Here is a 14873-nt window from a genome sequence, read left to right on the forward strand (position 1 = left end):
TCACTCATCAGAATGAAAAGAAGAAAAAAGCAGCATGTGACATATAATCTCTTCTCTCATGGGAGATACAAATAATACTTTTTTAAGATTCATTCTAGTATTTTTCCATAGACACCAGAATACCACTAAGTTCTACTTACTAGTGTTGCTGAATCACATCTGAAGTCTCTCACATGCAAAGCCTGTGTGCTATCGTTGCACTATCTCCTCAGATCTGTATAAATTTAATGAAGTGGCAATCACACTGTAGATGCAGTTGTTGAATCTGTTTTCATTTAAGTAACAAAAATTACTATAATGCAAATTACCTTTCATCAACTACTTCGATGACTGCAATGCATTTCGACTAGTTCTTCTGTTTTGTAAGTTCATGTGTTTAAGTTCCCAGTTTTACAGATATTAGTGAAATAACCTAAACTGTGTCTTCAGATTTATTGAGAAGTATGTTTATTTTTATGTTTATTAATTTAATTAATTTATAAAATAAAAAATATCAACAAGACCATAGACTAAGAGGGGTTCAATTCCAGACAATTTGATGTTTATTTTTGAGAGGTGAGGACACTGAACTTTGGTGGTAGGTGTGTTGTGAAATTGCATCCCTACTATTTTATTATATTTTATTGTTTCTTTTTAATTTAATAAGGATTTACAGCATTATAAGATAATGGGGTATAATATCACACCATTCCCACTACCAGAGTTATGTGCCCCCATTCCTTCCTGCAAGATTTCATCCTGACTTTCCTGAGCAGATGATTTTACCATTGTGTCCTGGAACCCTACCTCTCCAGAGCCCTGCAGCACTAGGAAAAGATAGAAACAGGCTGGGATTATGGACCAGCCTGCCAACGCCCATGTCCAGCAGAGAAGCAATTACAGAAGCCAGACCTTCCACCTTCTGCACCGCATAATGATCCTGGGTCCATACTCCCAGAGGGGTAAAGAATAGGAAAGCTTCTAATGAAGGGGATGAGATATGGAACTCTGGTGGTGAATTGTATGGAATTGTAACCCTCTTATCCTAAGGTGTTATCAATCATTAAATCAATAACAAAGAAAATAATAAATAATAATAATAATAAGCATTGCTTGACTTCCTCTGATGTTTTCCAGATTTACTTCCCTTTCAAAGATAGTATAAGAACAAAGATTATTGGTAACAGCAAATATTTTGCATTCACGTAGAATCAGGGTTCAGTGCTCTCTGGTCTTCTATCCCTCATATTCCCCCAGAAGTGTTTCTGGAGTAGAGAAGGGAGGAGTTCTGGCTTCTTTACCTTTTCACTGGACATGGATGTTTACAGGTGAATCTATATCTCCAGCCTGTTTCTATGTTTCCCTAGTGGGGTAGAGCTCTGGAGAGGTAAGGTTCTGGGATAAGTTGGGAAGATCATCTGTTCAGGGAGATCAGGATATCCCAATGGTGTTATAATATTTTAAACTACTGTTAAAGCACTAACAACGTTTGCAAAAATTGAAAGCTTTCTGTTTTCTGTAACTTTTTCTACTTATCTTGTGTAGGACTTCCTATCTGTGCTGGATGTCAGGCATTGATTTTTATCTTCTTTCTGATCTTTAGTGGTAACTTGAAGTTGCACATATTCACTGGGACCACTATGTATCTAAGTCTGTTGCCAGCTTCTGATGTCAGGACATAGTTTCAAATCATGCTATGCTGGTACTCTTTTGTATGGTGTGGCCTTTTCCTCATAGATCAACTGTTTGCTGATACATTATTAACATGTAACTGAGCTTCTAGATCCAATAATAGAAAGCTCTTGCCTGCTATAGGCATTGTGCAATATCAGTTTGTTAATTCCTTCAATGAGTACACAATGAGCACCTGTTATGTGCCATTCATTGCACCACTGTATGGGATATAAGAGTGAGAAAAATTTGTGTTTTTGTCTTGCTTACAATATAGTGAGAAAGGCATTAAGTAACATTAAGTAAAAAAAATTACCACTATAACTGCTATGAAGGAGAAGGACATGGAATGTGAATGGTTATAACAAGGTGCTTTCATTCACTCAGTGATGAAATGATTTAACAGCAAAAGTAGTGACTGGATTGAGAGCTAAAGGATGAGTGAGCAGTAGCTAGCAAAAGTGGTGAGGTGAAGGAAAATTCAAGAACACAAAAGAACCTCCTGATTCCTTGACTCTCACTTAAAATTACATTCCTTCTCTTGCTACTTCTGTAAGAAAGTATGTCAGAGAACAATTCTCTGAGAAAGTGATGTTTGAGCAAAGAACTAAAGAGGTTAAGGAGAAAGCTATTCTGAGATCTGGGATAGAAATATTTAGAGAGAAAAGTGCTGAGGCTGAAGGGTGCCCCCTGTGTGTCTGAGGAACAGCAGGAGACCAGTGACTGGACTGAGTAGGGGAAGTCCTAGGAGAGAGGGCAGGCAAGAAAGAAAAGATGTGCAGGTCCCTTGGGTAATTGCTGGAGCTCTGTCTCTGCATGACTAATCCACCACTCCTGGTGGCCATTATTTTTTGCCTTTTAATTTTATTTTTATAGATATAATTGAGAGGGAAGGAGGAAATAGATGAAAGAAATAAAGATATATAAAGCATTACTTCACCACTTATGAAGCTTCCCCTTGCAGGTGATGACCTGGTGCTGGCTTAAACCTGGATCCTTTAGCATGATAACATGTGCACTCCACTGGGTACAGGATCACCTGAGCTCTCTAGCTTATATTTTATATAAAGGGTGGGAAACTTTTCTGCCAAGGGTCATGTAGATATTTTTAGCATCATTCTTTGGATATAGACAACTATAAATTTGAAAATTAGTATTTAATGATCTGAGGAGGGGTACACTTGGTTGAACACACATGTTGCCACACTCAAGTACCCAGGTTTAAACCCCAGTCCCCACCTGGTGGGGGAGACCTTCAGGAGTGGTGAAGTAATGCAAGTAAAGCTATAGGTCTCTCGGTCTCTCTCTCTCTCTGTTGTGCTCTCTCCCATCCCTCCTACTTCTTCTCCCCCTTCTCTCTTTCAACTTCTCTGTCATCATATCAAATTAAGAAAAATACAATAAAATATAAAAAATTAATATGGTAAAGGAACAAAAATTAAAATTTGTCACATACTGTTTCTGTGAAATAACTTTCCAGATTTATTGAATTTCCTGTCTTACATGTGTTGCCTTGGCAGGATCAGACCCAGTATTTTGCAGACCTCATAAAACCCTTGTGTCAGAAATTTCCCAAGCCTGTTTTAAATGAATCAGTCTGGCTGTGTGGAAAAGAGGTTGCATAGGACCAAATCTAGAAACACAATGACACTGAAACAAGGAAGAAATGGAGACTTAGACTTTAACCTGACTAAAGTCATCTAGTACCAAGATTTGATTTAAATTTGTTTAGCTGATTCTTCAGTCTGTGTTTATACTACAGTTCTAAAATAGTGATTGGATTAGAAAAGTACATAGTGGACTTGAAATTAGGGTTTTTTTCTTACTTAAAATACTACATATATAGATTTTTGTCTGTAGCATCACTTTCCTTTCTTTTCTGAAGCAATGCTAATTTACAAAGTATGTGTTTTATTTTTAAGGCTACCAGTTCATTTGTTTACTTGATTAGGGGACTCTCCTGTGTGTGACTTCATCACTTCCAGCACACTTTTCCATATAGGGAAAGAGAGATAAAGAAAGAAGGAGAGATCCCACAGTACTACTACACCAATGATAGAGCACCTTCCCTCTAGTGTCAGGGCTCAAATCTAACTTGTTTTCATGACAAGACAAGCACCCTACCTAGTGAACTATCTTCTCAGCCCTTGTACTTATTTTAGATTTATAACTTTGCTTCTCCAGTTATGTGTTACTGCCTTGTGCCATTCACAAACAGGCCATTCTGTCCCTCCCACACAGTCTTTTAGACCTGCTCCCCACAATCAATCCTATTCCCTTTCCCACTTTGGTTACCTCAGTTCTTCATCAGAATCTCAATATTTATTGGTGTTTGATTCCCCCATATGAGTGATATCATTGACTGTTTAAACTTCTTCTGATTTGTTTCATTTAGCATAGTCTGCTTCAAATGGCAATAATTAATTTTTGTCTTATAACTGAGTAGTATTTCAGAGTGTGAGTGAGAGAGAAAGACAGAGAGGAGGGCATCTTTTATATCTACTCTGTCATGGGCACTTGCTTGGGTTGTTTCCAAATCTTGATTATTGATAGTTGTATATAAGTAGTAACAGCACTTTAAAAGCCTGCAGTTTCTAGTTCATTATATAGATGCATCGACTTCAGATAAATTGTGCCCTGTTAATTATTTCTAGTTGAGATCCAAGACAACATTTACATCAGAAATATTTCCATCTTTTTCAGAGAAAATGTTAGATATCCCAAGTGTAAAAAAAAAACATTTTGAATTGTGTTTCCTGTTAATGAGAAAATTATCTTTCTTATGTAAAAAATAATTTAAAAATATGATACATAGGCTTGTTTATTTGTTTATTTATTTTGCTTCAGTGGTCTTGTCAGGTTTTCATACTTACATAATTTCATGTCTTGCAGCTGATTTTTACCTCTTTCTATTATGAATAGAAACAGAGGGGGAGAGACAGGAGACAGTAAAACAGAGAGAAGGAGAGATACCACAGTACTGCTTCAATGCATGTGAAACTACCCTGGGTGCTTGGTGCTTCCATGTGGTGCAAGAGACTGGAACCCTAGTCTGTAGCCATAGTAAAGTGTGTACTGTACTGGTATTATTTCCTGTCCTGCATGCCTCAGTCTCTTAATTTTAAATTATAGAAAATAATATCTAAAATCACACTTTTGTATTTTATGAAATAAATAAGGAGCTATCTGAAATAATTCATCAGATTTGGAGATGCAGTCAATATGTTAGTTATAAAATTTAATATTGTACACAGAAGCTAAAGTACCTATATTTTCATGTTAGTTTAGAAAAAACATCAGCATTCTTGCCTCACTCTTTGACATGAAATTTTAATAGTTTCATTGGTTTGGTGGTAAAGACTGCATACGTTTCTCAATTCTGTTTTATCTTCTAGCAGGTTAGGAGTCTGATTTCTCTTCTGTCATCATACCTTTTACATTTCCTAAGCAAAGAAAAATCTACCTTGTCTTCCTAGGCTTTAAAAGATTATTTTGTCTCCTTTATCAACAAATTATAAAATAAAACAAAACCCTGAACTTGTCTCCATTTCTTTCTACTTTCTCTTTTCTCCTCACCCCCCCCCCCCCAACCACCACCACCCAAGAGTTCTCAGTGCCTCTTGGACTTGAGAACAGCCACATTATATAAGAAAACACATCACAAGTTTTCTCATGGATCAAGGTCAGCAGCTGGACCTTCTGCAAGGCTTTACATGGTGGAACTAGAAAGAGGAAATTATTCAATTAAGCCTTTGTAGTTCACTACTGTAGCAACAAATAGGCTATTTCTGCTGCAGTTTTACCAGTCTCAGAAGGAAAATTCCTACAGTAGCAGGGAATAGAGTTGTACCAAAGTACCAATTTTCAAGAGTATTCAACTGCAAAAATGACACTCGTCTACTTGCAAAATAACTTGCTTTTGCTATTTTCTGAGATAGAAGGAAAGCTCCTTTCCCATTTTGAAATCAGTAAGACTCCCCCCCCCCCATCGCCGTGGGTTATTATAGAAAAACTAGCCATATTCTTGAATAACTCTTAGAAGATGACTATTGAGATGGAGTCAGCTATGCTCTCCCCTCAGGCAGCCATCTGGAGGCAGGACACTATTGGTGGGAAGGAAGTAAAGAACATTCCGTCAGATTTCTAATGCTCACGCATCAGAATCTTGTCTAGAATTCTACAGGAGATTTCTGTTGAGCCATCTTGAAGACAAATGAAAGTCCTTAGCAATAACTGTAGTTCACCACTACCAGACTTATTCAGGGTATTCTTGTGCTTGTTATACAAAAGTTTTACAGAAAAACATTGAATAATTAAAGACCCAGGCTATACTGGAGGAAGGTATCATTCTCCAGAGAGGAGAGATGGCACCTCTCTCTGAGGAATAGCATCTTGTGGTGGTCTAACTTCCTGAAACATAGCTGAAGCGGCCTCCAGTGAATGGAGTCTGAGAATCCTAAGGCTGCTTAAGTGTGAGTTCTCCTGTATTTTTGCTGGATAAGACTGGACCAGCAATTCTAACTCTTAATTTTAGGTTTTTCATCTGAGAATGGGGAGAAGAATGTTTCACGAGGTTGTTACGAAGATTGAGGTACGTTTATTGTTTGGTATAAAGTCTGACATACACATGATGATAGTGGCACACTTCTGTTTCATATCACATGATAGCAAACCTATTCCCAGAATGATAATAAGTTGTGTCTCTCTGTCTCTCTCTTTCTCTTTCTCTCACTACTAGGGTCTCATATATAAGCAAGCCTACTGCTCCCTGGCTGACTTTCTTGTTCTGTTTATTTCAGAGAGAGAAAAAAACTAAAGAAGAGGCATTACAGCACCAGAGCTCCCCCCAGTGCCACGGTATACTTATATGATATATCAGACATGATACCAGGCCCTAGTCCTGGCAAAGTATGCCATTCAGTGTGACCTACCTCCTGTACCCTAAGCATATATTTACATCACTTCTTATTCTACTAACATGATGAAAAACTCATTTACCTAATTTTTCTATTCAGTCTTTTTTTCTCTTCTCTCTCTCTCTCTCTTTCTCTCTTTATTAGGGGGGTTAATGGTTAATAATCAACAGTAGAATACATTAGTTTGTAACTGTGTATCAGTTCTCAGGGTTCCATATTTCCATTCAACCTCCACTAGGTCCTCCTCTGCCACCCCACCCCAGTCTTTTTTTTTTTTTTTTTGTATTATCTTTATTTATTGGATAGAAACAGCCAGAAATCGAGAGGGATGAGAGATAGAGAGAGAAAGAGACAGAGAGACACCTGCAGCCCTGCTTCACCACTTGTGAAGCTTTCCCCCTGCAGGTGGGAACCGGGGGCTTGAATCTGGATCCTCAAGCACTTTAATGTGAATGCTTAACCAGGTGCGCCACCACCCGGCCCCATCACACCAATCTTTTACTTTGGTGCAATAGACCAATTCCAGTCCAAGTTAATGCTTTGTGTTTGCCCTTCTGCTTTTATTTTGCAAGTTTTGTCTATGAGTGATAATCATCCCATATACTTCCTTTTCTTTCTGGCTGATCTCACTTAACATGATTTGTTGAAGCTCCATCAAAGATGAAGTGAAGAAGGTTAATTCATCATTTTAATAGCTGAGTAGTATTCCATTGTGTATATAGACCACAACTTGCTTAGCCACTCATCTGTTGTTGGACACCTGGATTGCTTCCAGGTTTTGGCTATTACAAATTGTGCTCCTAAAAATATATGTGTACACAGATCTTTTTGGATGGGTGTATTGGGTTCCTTAGGATATATCCCCAGGAGACAAATTGCAGGTTCATAGGGTAGGTCCATTTCTAGCCTTCTGAGAGTTCTCCAGACTGTTCTCCACGGAGGTTGGACCAATTTACATTCCCACCAGCAGTGCAGGAGGGTTCCTTTGACCCCACACCCTCTCCAGCATTTGCTGCTGTTACCTTTTCTGATGTATGACATTCTCACAGGAGTGAAGTGATAGCTCATTATTGTTTTTGTTTGCATTTCTCTGACAATAAATGGAGCATTGTTTCATATGTTTGTTGGCCTTTTGAATTCTTTGGTGAATATTCTGTTCAAATCCTCTCCTCATTTTTGGATGGGCTTATTTTTTTTTTGCTGCTGAGTTTGGAAAGCTCTTTATATATGTTGGTTATTAGCCTCTTGTCTGATGTATGGCAAGTAAAGATCTTCTCCCATTCTGTAAGGGGTCTCTTAGTTTGGTTGTTTTATTTTTCTGTGCAGAAACTTTTTAATTTGATGTTCCATTTGTTTGTTTTTGTTTTTGTTTTAGGCTTCTTTGTAATTGAATTCATATCATTGACGATGCCTTTAAAATTTAGATGGAGGGAGTTGGGCTGTAGCGCAGCGGGGTTAAGCGCAGGTGGTACAAAGACCGGCTTAGGGATCCTCCTTATGAGTTTGAGCCCCCAGCTCCCCACCTGCAGGGGAGTCGCTTCACAAGCAGTGAAGCAGGTCTGCAGGTGTCTATCTTTCTCTTCCCCTCTCTGTCTTCTTCTCCTCTCTCTATTTCTCATTGTCCTACCCAACAATGAAGACAACCACAATAACTACAACAATGAAACAACAAGGGCAACAAAAGGGAATAAATAAATAAATAAATAAATAATTAAAAAAATTAGATGGAAAATAGTTCTGCCAATATTTTTCTCTAAGTATTTGATGGTTTCTGGTTTAACAATCCAAGTCCTTGATCCATTTGGAATTTACTTTTGTGTTTGGTGAAATATAGTGGTTCAGTTTCATTCTTCTTCATGTTTCAACCTAATTTCTCCAGCACCATTTGCTGAAGAGACTCTCCTTTCCCTATTAAATAGTCAGGGTACTTTTGTCAAAGAGTAGATGTCCACAGGTGTGGGGGCTTGCTGCTGGGGGATCTAACCTGGATCCTTGCATGGGTCCTTGTAGTTCATACTGAGTGTGCTTAACCTGGTGTATCACCACCGAGCCCCTCTATTCAGTCTTAATTCCTGTAAAGTCTAATTGGACTTCAACCACTTGTTTTAAATCATACAATAAATATTAAATACTATTTATCTGTATATAATAAAATCAAATATTAATACAGTATTATTTATAGTATATAATATATGCATTTATTAGGATGTACACTACTTTTGATCATAGATTCAAAGAGTTTACTTGATATTACATTACTGTATCTACTTACAGGGAACCAAAGTTAGAAGAGATTATTCAGCAAATAAAGTGGGTGGATATGCAATTTTGGAATTAAAATTCTTTGAACAAGGTGTATTGTTGGGAGCTGAACAAAGTGATATTTGCAAACACTTTTTTGTATGCAAGACTATCTCCTACACATGATCCTGGATTTTTCAGCGGATGCAGTTTCTCCTATTGAACATGAATTCTATTGAAATGTTCACTTTCTTTCTTTCTTTCTTTCTTTCTTTCTTTCTTTCTTTCTTTCTTTCTTTCTTTCCTTCTTCCCTCATTTCTTTCTTTTTTGTTTTTAGGTGTCTAATATGTTTATGTTTTTAGTCATCTTAGTGGGAACTTAATAGTTTGCAGTCCAGTTGTTCACACCTGAGTATGATTTCTCACCAACCCATGATAATTGTCTGCAGAATACTGTAATCCCCAACCTAGGCTCTTTCCTGACAGACACCTCTCACCAGATCACATCACACTTTCTCTACTCCACCCCCTCACTTCTCCTCCTTCCCTTTAGTCCCTTGCTTTGGTGTAATCAGTGTAAGTTTGATTTTGTCTTTTTCATTTCTGCCCCCCCCCCCCCGCCACCTTTTTTAAGTTTAACCTATAAGTGAGATCATCTGGTGTTCTCTTTTTGGTTTATCTCACTTAAAAATACATGAAAACTGTTTATTATCTACCCGATAAATGTCCTCACACCACTTCCATTACCAACCCAAACCCAACTACCAAACCATCTTGTCTTGAGTGTCCAACCCCTTTTCTCCCTGCCCTCCCAACCTCCTCATAGACCAGAGTTTTCTGCTTTGCTGCAGTACACCTTGCCCAGTTCATCTTCACCCTGTTTATCCCTTCTTGGTGTCTTTATTAAGCAGCACATATCAGTGAGGTCCTCTGGTATTCATCCTTCTCCTTCTGGCTTATCTCATTTAACATGATTCCTTCAAATTCTACCCAAGATATGGAAAAGAACATTTCATTATTCCTTACATCTGTAGTATTCCATTATGTATATACCACACATTTCTTAACTCCTTCTCTGTAATTAGACATTTACTTAAGTTGTTTCCAGGTTTCGTATATACCAAACTATACTGCTGTGGACATAAGTATGCATAGGTATTTTCTGTTTCTGTCAGGCAGCCCCCTGCTCCATGCTCCATTGTTGATATTATGGTCTATTTACATAATCATTGGTTTGCCTGAGACCCGCCCTGCCTACAGGGTATTAATTAATCCCACCCACCCGTTAAAGCCTTTGCAACCATTACTAAGGAAGCTTTCTACCTTCTGCTCTTTCCTTTTCTCCACCCCCTTTCATAGCCATTTCCTTTTCCGACTTGCCACTTCTGGTTCAAAATATATAAAAGTGTGGTCTCTGATCAATAAAGACACATTGCATTCCCACTCCGCCACGAGTTCCTGGTCTCTCTCCTGCATTGCTGAGTAAGCAGCAGCCCAGGTTGGCTCCGGTCAAGTTCTCTCCAACCCAGAGAGAACGTGCCCCAGAAGAAACACCCTTACACTAGCCCGGCATGTGTCCATTCATAAAAGGCTCATTTTCATACATAGTTGAAGTCAAAATTCCTCCTTTCCAACTGGTCATTGGGATACATGTGTTTACTAAATGCAAGACCTTATTTTTTCTTTTTATCATGTTAAGCCCCTCACACATGTGTGATTTCATTACTACAGATGAATATTTTGTAGCTAGAGGGAAAGAAATGGAGAAACACCATAGAAGCAGAGCTTCCCCAGTACTACACTATTCTTAATGTGGTGTGTTGGAGCTTAAACTTTGGACCACACTTATGGATAAACAAACACCTTAGTGCATTTTCACTAATAAGCCATATTTATCATAGACTGTATTTACATATTGTTAAAGATAATTTTTTGTCATCTCGAGGGCTTCACCACTCACTCCTCAGCTGTTTTGACTTTTTCAGATAGAGACAGAAAGGTAGATGTGGATACAATATACAGATAAAAACCAAAGCACTGAAGCTTCCTTCAATGTTGAGTGGGCCTCACTCAAACTTGGGTCACACAGGGGGCAAAGCAGCACACTATCCAAGTGAATTATTTTCCCAGTCTTTGTAGGTCATATTTTAATTAATTGTAAAATGTCTTAGTGAAATTCAGATATGATTAGTCTGTCTTGTTTTCTAGCTACTTCAATTTGCAATAATTTGTTTTAAGTGAACACACATTGGCTTTCAGGCATCTTAGAACTATTTCTATGTATTCATACAACATGTATTTAATTTTTGATTTTCATATATTTCTTGGAATTTATTTTAAATTCATTTGCTTTAGTTAGAAGTTACTATAGCCTTTCTACCTTTTTTATTTACTGCAATTGAAGGAACTTTGCCAATTTTTAAGCACACAATTCTATACTTTTTTTTGAAAGATGCGTATCTATATATCTGTGTATCTATATGATGATTAGTTACCTCTTTAGCAAGCAAAGATGTGGAAGGCATCAGATTAAAAAATAGAATTAATGGGAACCCATTTGTACATCCAGAAACATTCACCACCACTAGGGAAACAGCTTTATCATTGATGATGAAATGGGTGTGGGTGGGGCAGTGGGTGGATGGGGGTGCAGAATTACTTCTCCCTGGCTCCCTGCAAAGATATTGTCTTAAAACAGCATGTATTAGGTTAGGGTTCTAAAGGTCAGAATCTCAAAAATGAGCCTTACATTGCTAGGAGTTGCCTGTATTCCATGCCTTGTGGACCAAACCACTTCTAGCAACAGCATTACACCTGACTTCTCCAACTGTAATTCTCCTCCTCCCCTTTCGATTTTTAAAAAGATCCTGTAGTTATCATAGATCCTGCCCCATAATTCAAAATAATATCCTCATAGCATAATCTTTAACTTATCACTAAGTCCCTTTGGGAGCCTAAAGTAATATTGTCACAGGTTTCGGTGAGAAAGATGTTGAAACCTTTGGAAGGCCAATACTTTCACTACCACATTCTTTGTTCTTGTTTTCAAAGATTCATCTACAGGCAGACTGCATTGACTGTTTCAGAGCATCACCACAAATTTAAATCTCTTAAAACCTCAACTCAGGGTCAAAATTTCATGTAAATATTGTCAGCTCATAGGTCCCAAACTACAACATCTAAACCAGATAGGGACAAGACTCAGTTTGACTTGTACTGTGGGGTAAAGGGAGCTCCTCTCTGTGTACTTGTGAAACTAGAAAACAGGTTACCTGATTTCAAAAGACAGTGCTGCAAAAAATATAAGGGAACACTCCAAAACATTCCAATTTAAGAGTGAGAACATGAAAAGAAAGGAAAGGATTCTTGGTCTCAAGTGATTTTGAAATCCAAAGTAAAGTAACATTAGTTTCTGAGGTCTGTAACTGTTATCTATGAGTTTTGGTTTCATCCTCTGGGGCCATACATCCATAGTCTTGGTTTATATTCTCTGTTGTTAGAATCCTCCTTACTTATTTTTCATGGAGGGTAGGATGTATTTGCAATGGAGTACTCTTAATCAGCATGCTTCCTATAGGAATTTGTAGAAGATTGTGCAGTTAAATCTTTGACTTCCTTTTAGGATTACACTTTCAACCTCTTGATTTTATTGTAGATTATAATCTAGACCTATCAATGATATCCTAAATTATCAAGTCCTGTTTCATTTTTTCTCTTAGTATTTTTCCCCTCAATGTATCTTTTTCACTGTAACAAGGAGAACATAGGCAATAAATTAAATACCTTACAAATGGCTTTAGTTAATATACAAGTTCATTAACATAACTGTAAGACACAACTGTGCTGTTTTGTGCCACTAATATAGTAAGGATCCCCTCTCCTCCAATCTCCCAAAACATGTTCCTTACTTCCGAGTCTTCAACAACAACAAGTAATAGTCTTGTCTAGGCAATCAATTAATTTTTTTCTTTCATAATTTAAAAAATAATCATTTTTAGTACTAACAATTTAAAATTAGTTTACAAAAATCACAAAATTTTAGTGGTATAGTCACTGTAACTTTACTGCTCCAGGCGAAGTTTTCTTTTTCTTTTTTTTTTTTTTAAGTATTTTTATGTATTTATTTTTGAGAGAGACAAATACACAGAAACACCAGAGCACTACTCAGTTCTGGTTTATGGTGCTGCAGAGGATTGAATTTGGGACTTCAGAGCCTCAGGCATGAGAATCTCTTTGCATAACCATTATGCTATCTACCCAGGCCCACCAAGTTTTCTATACATATGGGAGACAGAGGGGGAATTGCACCACAGCATCTAAACTTCCTATAGCATGATGTGACCCTGATTTGAACCTAATTCATATTATGAGAAATCAGTTGGTTGTACTATACAGGTAAATTATCTTGGCAGCTCTAGCACACTACTCCATGATACAAAAATCTGTACTAGTTTCATATTTCTCATATATAAACTATTGCAAAGTCAGTGTACTCCAAACACTAAACATTTATTATGTAATTGTTATGAAAGTAAAAAAAAAATTTTTTTTACAGGGCTGAAGTCAAGGTATTGGCAGGATTAAATTCTTTTTGCAGGGCTCAGGAGATCACCTTTTATTATTTATTTATCTATTTTTCTTTCATTTTAAAACCTTTACATTTTTCAGAAGCTACCTACATTTATTGTCCATAAATAATGTCTTTCATTGTGATAGGTAAGAATAAAAGTGAAAGAGAAGGGAGGTAGAGAGGAAACGAGAAACAGAGAGACACCTATAGCATTGTATCACTACTCCCAAAGTTTTCTCCCTGAAGCAGAGACCAGGGGTTTGATTAAATCCCAGTCTGTGTGCATGACAACACTTGCATTTAATCTGGTGTGCCTCTGATTGGTCAAACCCTTCCTTTCATCCTCTCCTTTGGTTCTGACATTCTTCAGCCTCTCATTTTCTAAGAACTCTTATGATTACAGTGGAGCCAATTGGACAATCCAGAATAATTTCTCAATCTCATGATCCCTAATTTTACCACATCTGGAATTCCATTTATCCATATAAGGTAGTGTATTCCAGGGGTTTACAGGTGTGGAAATAGGAAGTAGGACATTTTAAGATGAGAACAGGTTAAGTAGTATTACTATCTTAAATTCTTCATAGTAATGGAATGAAACATTAAGATTTTTCTAAACTAGCACTTTTATTGAAGTTCACATGCTTGCACAATTCAAGGGGAGAGGAGCTTCTCCTAGCAGCATGCCCCTCCCCCATAATAAATGGAAATTTTCTCATTTCTAGAAACTCAGCAAATGTCTCCTTTGCTCTACTAGTTAATGGGCTCAGCTCTGTAACTTACCTCTGATCAAAAAGCACAGCTACACTGCTCGATTAAAAAGCCTCCAGATTCACGTGTTTTTTAACGTTGTAGTTTAGAACCTGGAGTAGAAACCTCAGATAAAAATGCCAGACCTTTTGCCAAAATAAGGGAGAACAAATTCTGAGCAAAAGCAAACAACAAATGCCAACTAAAGTAGCACTTTTCACACTGTGACTATGAATTATCCAAGGGCAATCGTTATGTTTTACATATATTTGTGCTTTATGTAGATATAACATAGCATGAATTGACTTTCTGAAAACAAAATGTCTAAATGGTGAATTATAACATTGTCACATTCCCATGATTTGATCTGCAGCGTAGTTAGATTCACGGCCTATGATGTAAGATGGTTTATTCAGATAATTTTCTCTCACACATTACATAGAATATATTACTGGTGCCAGGGAGATATCTATGCCTGCTAGAGTACCAACTTGAATGTCCGCTACCACAGAGATTCTACCAGATAGAATCCCTGACCAGAGCTTAGTGGTGTTCTGCTTCCTCCTCCATCTCTTTTGTAATAAATAAACCTTTCCAAAAAGGAAGTAAATTTTAAAGCTAACTTATAATGTATAAATAAAGTAGAATAAGGAAGAAAGTGCTACAAAAACACTTACCCAGGTGAGCAGGCGGCGGCACACCTGGTTAAGTGCACACAGTACAGTGTGCAAAGACCTGCAGGGGGA

The 14873-nt window shown here is 37.5% G+C and overlaps 1 protein-coding gene across 1 annotated transcript in view; it reads left to right on the forward strand.

Moving 5' to 3' along the window:
- The first annotated feature begins 5870 nt into the window (after positions 1-5870).
- The window catches only part of DCC (DCC netrin 1 receptor), a 1300159-nt gene continuing 1291156 nt past the window's right edge, over positions 5871-14873 (forward strand). The window contains exon 1 of the mRNA XM_016186489.2: positions 5871-6241. The gene's annotated coding sequence lies outside the window, so the exon portion shown is untranslated. The remainder of the gene's footprint in view (positions 6242-14873) is intronic.

This window comes from Erinaceus europaeus, chromosome 15, assembly GCF_950295315.1.
Source record: "Erinaceus europaeus chromosome 15, mEriEur2.1, whole genome shotgun sequence".
NCBI classification, from domain to species: Eukaryota; Metazoa; Chordata; class Mammalia; order Eulipotyphla; family Erinaceidae; genus Erinaceus; species Erinaceus europaeus.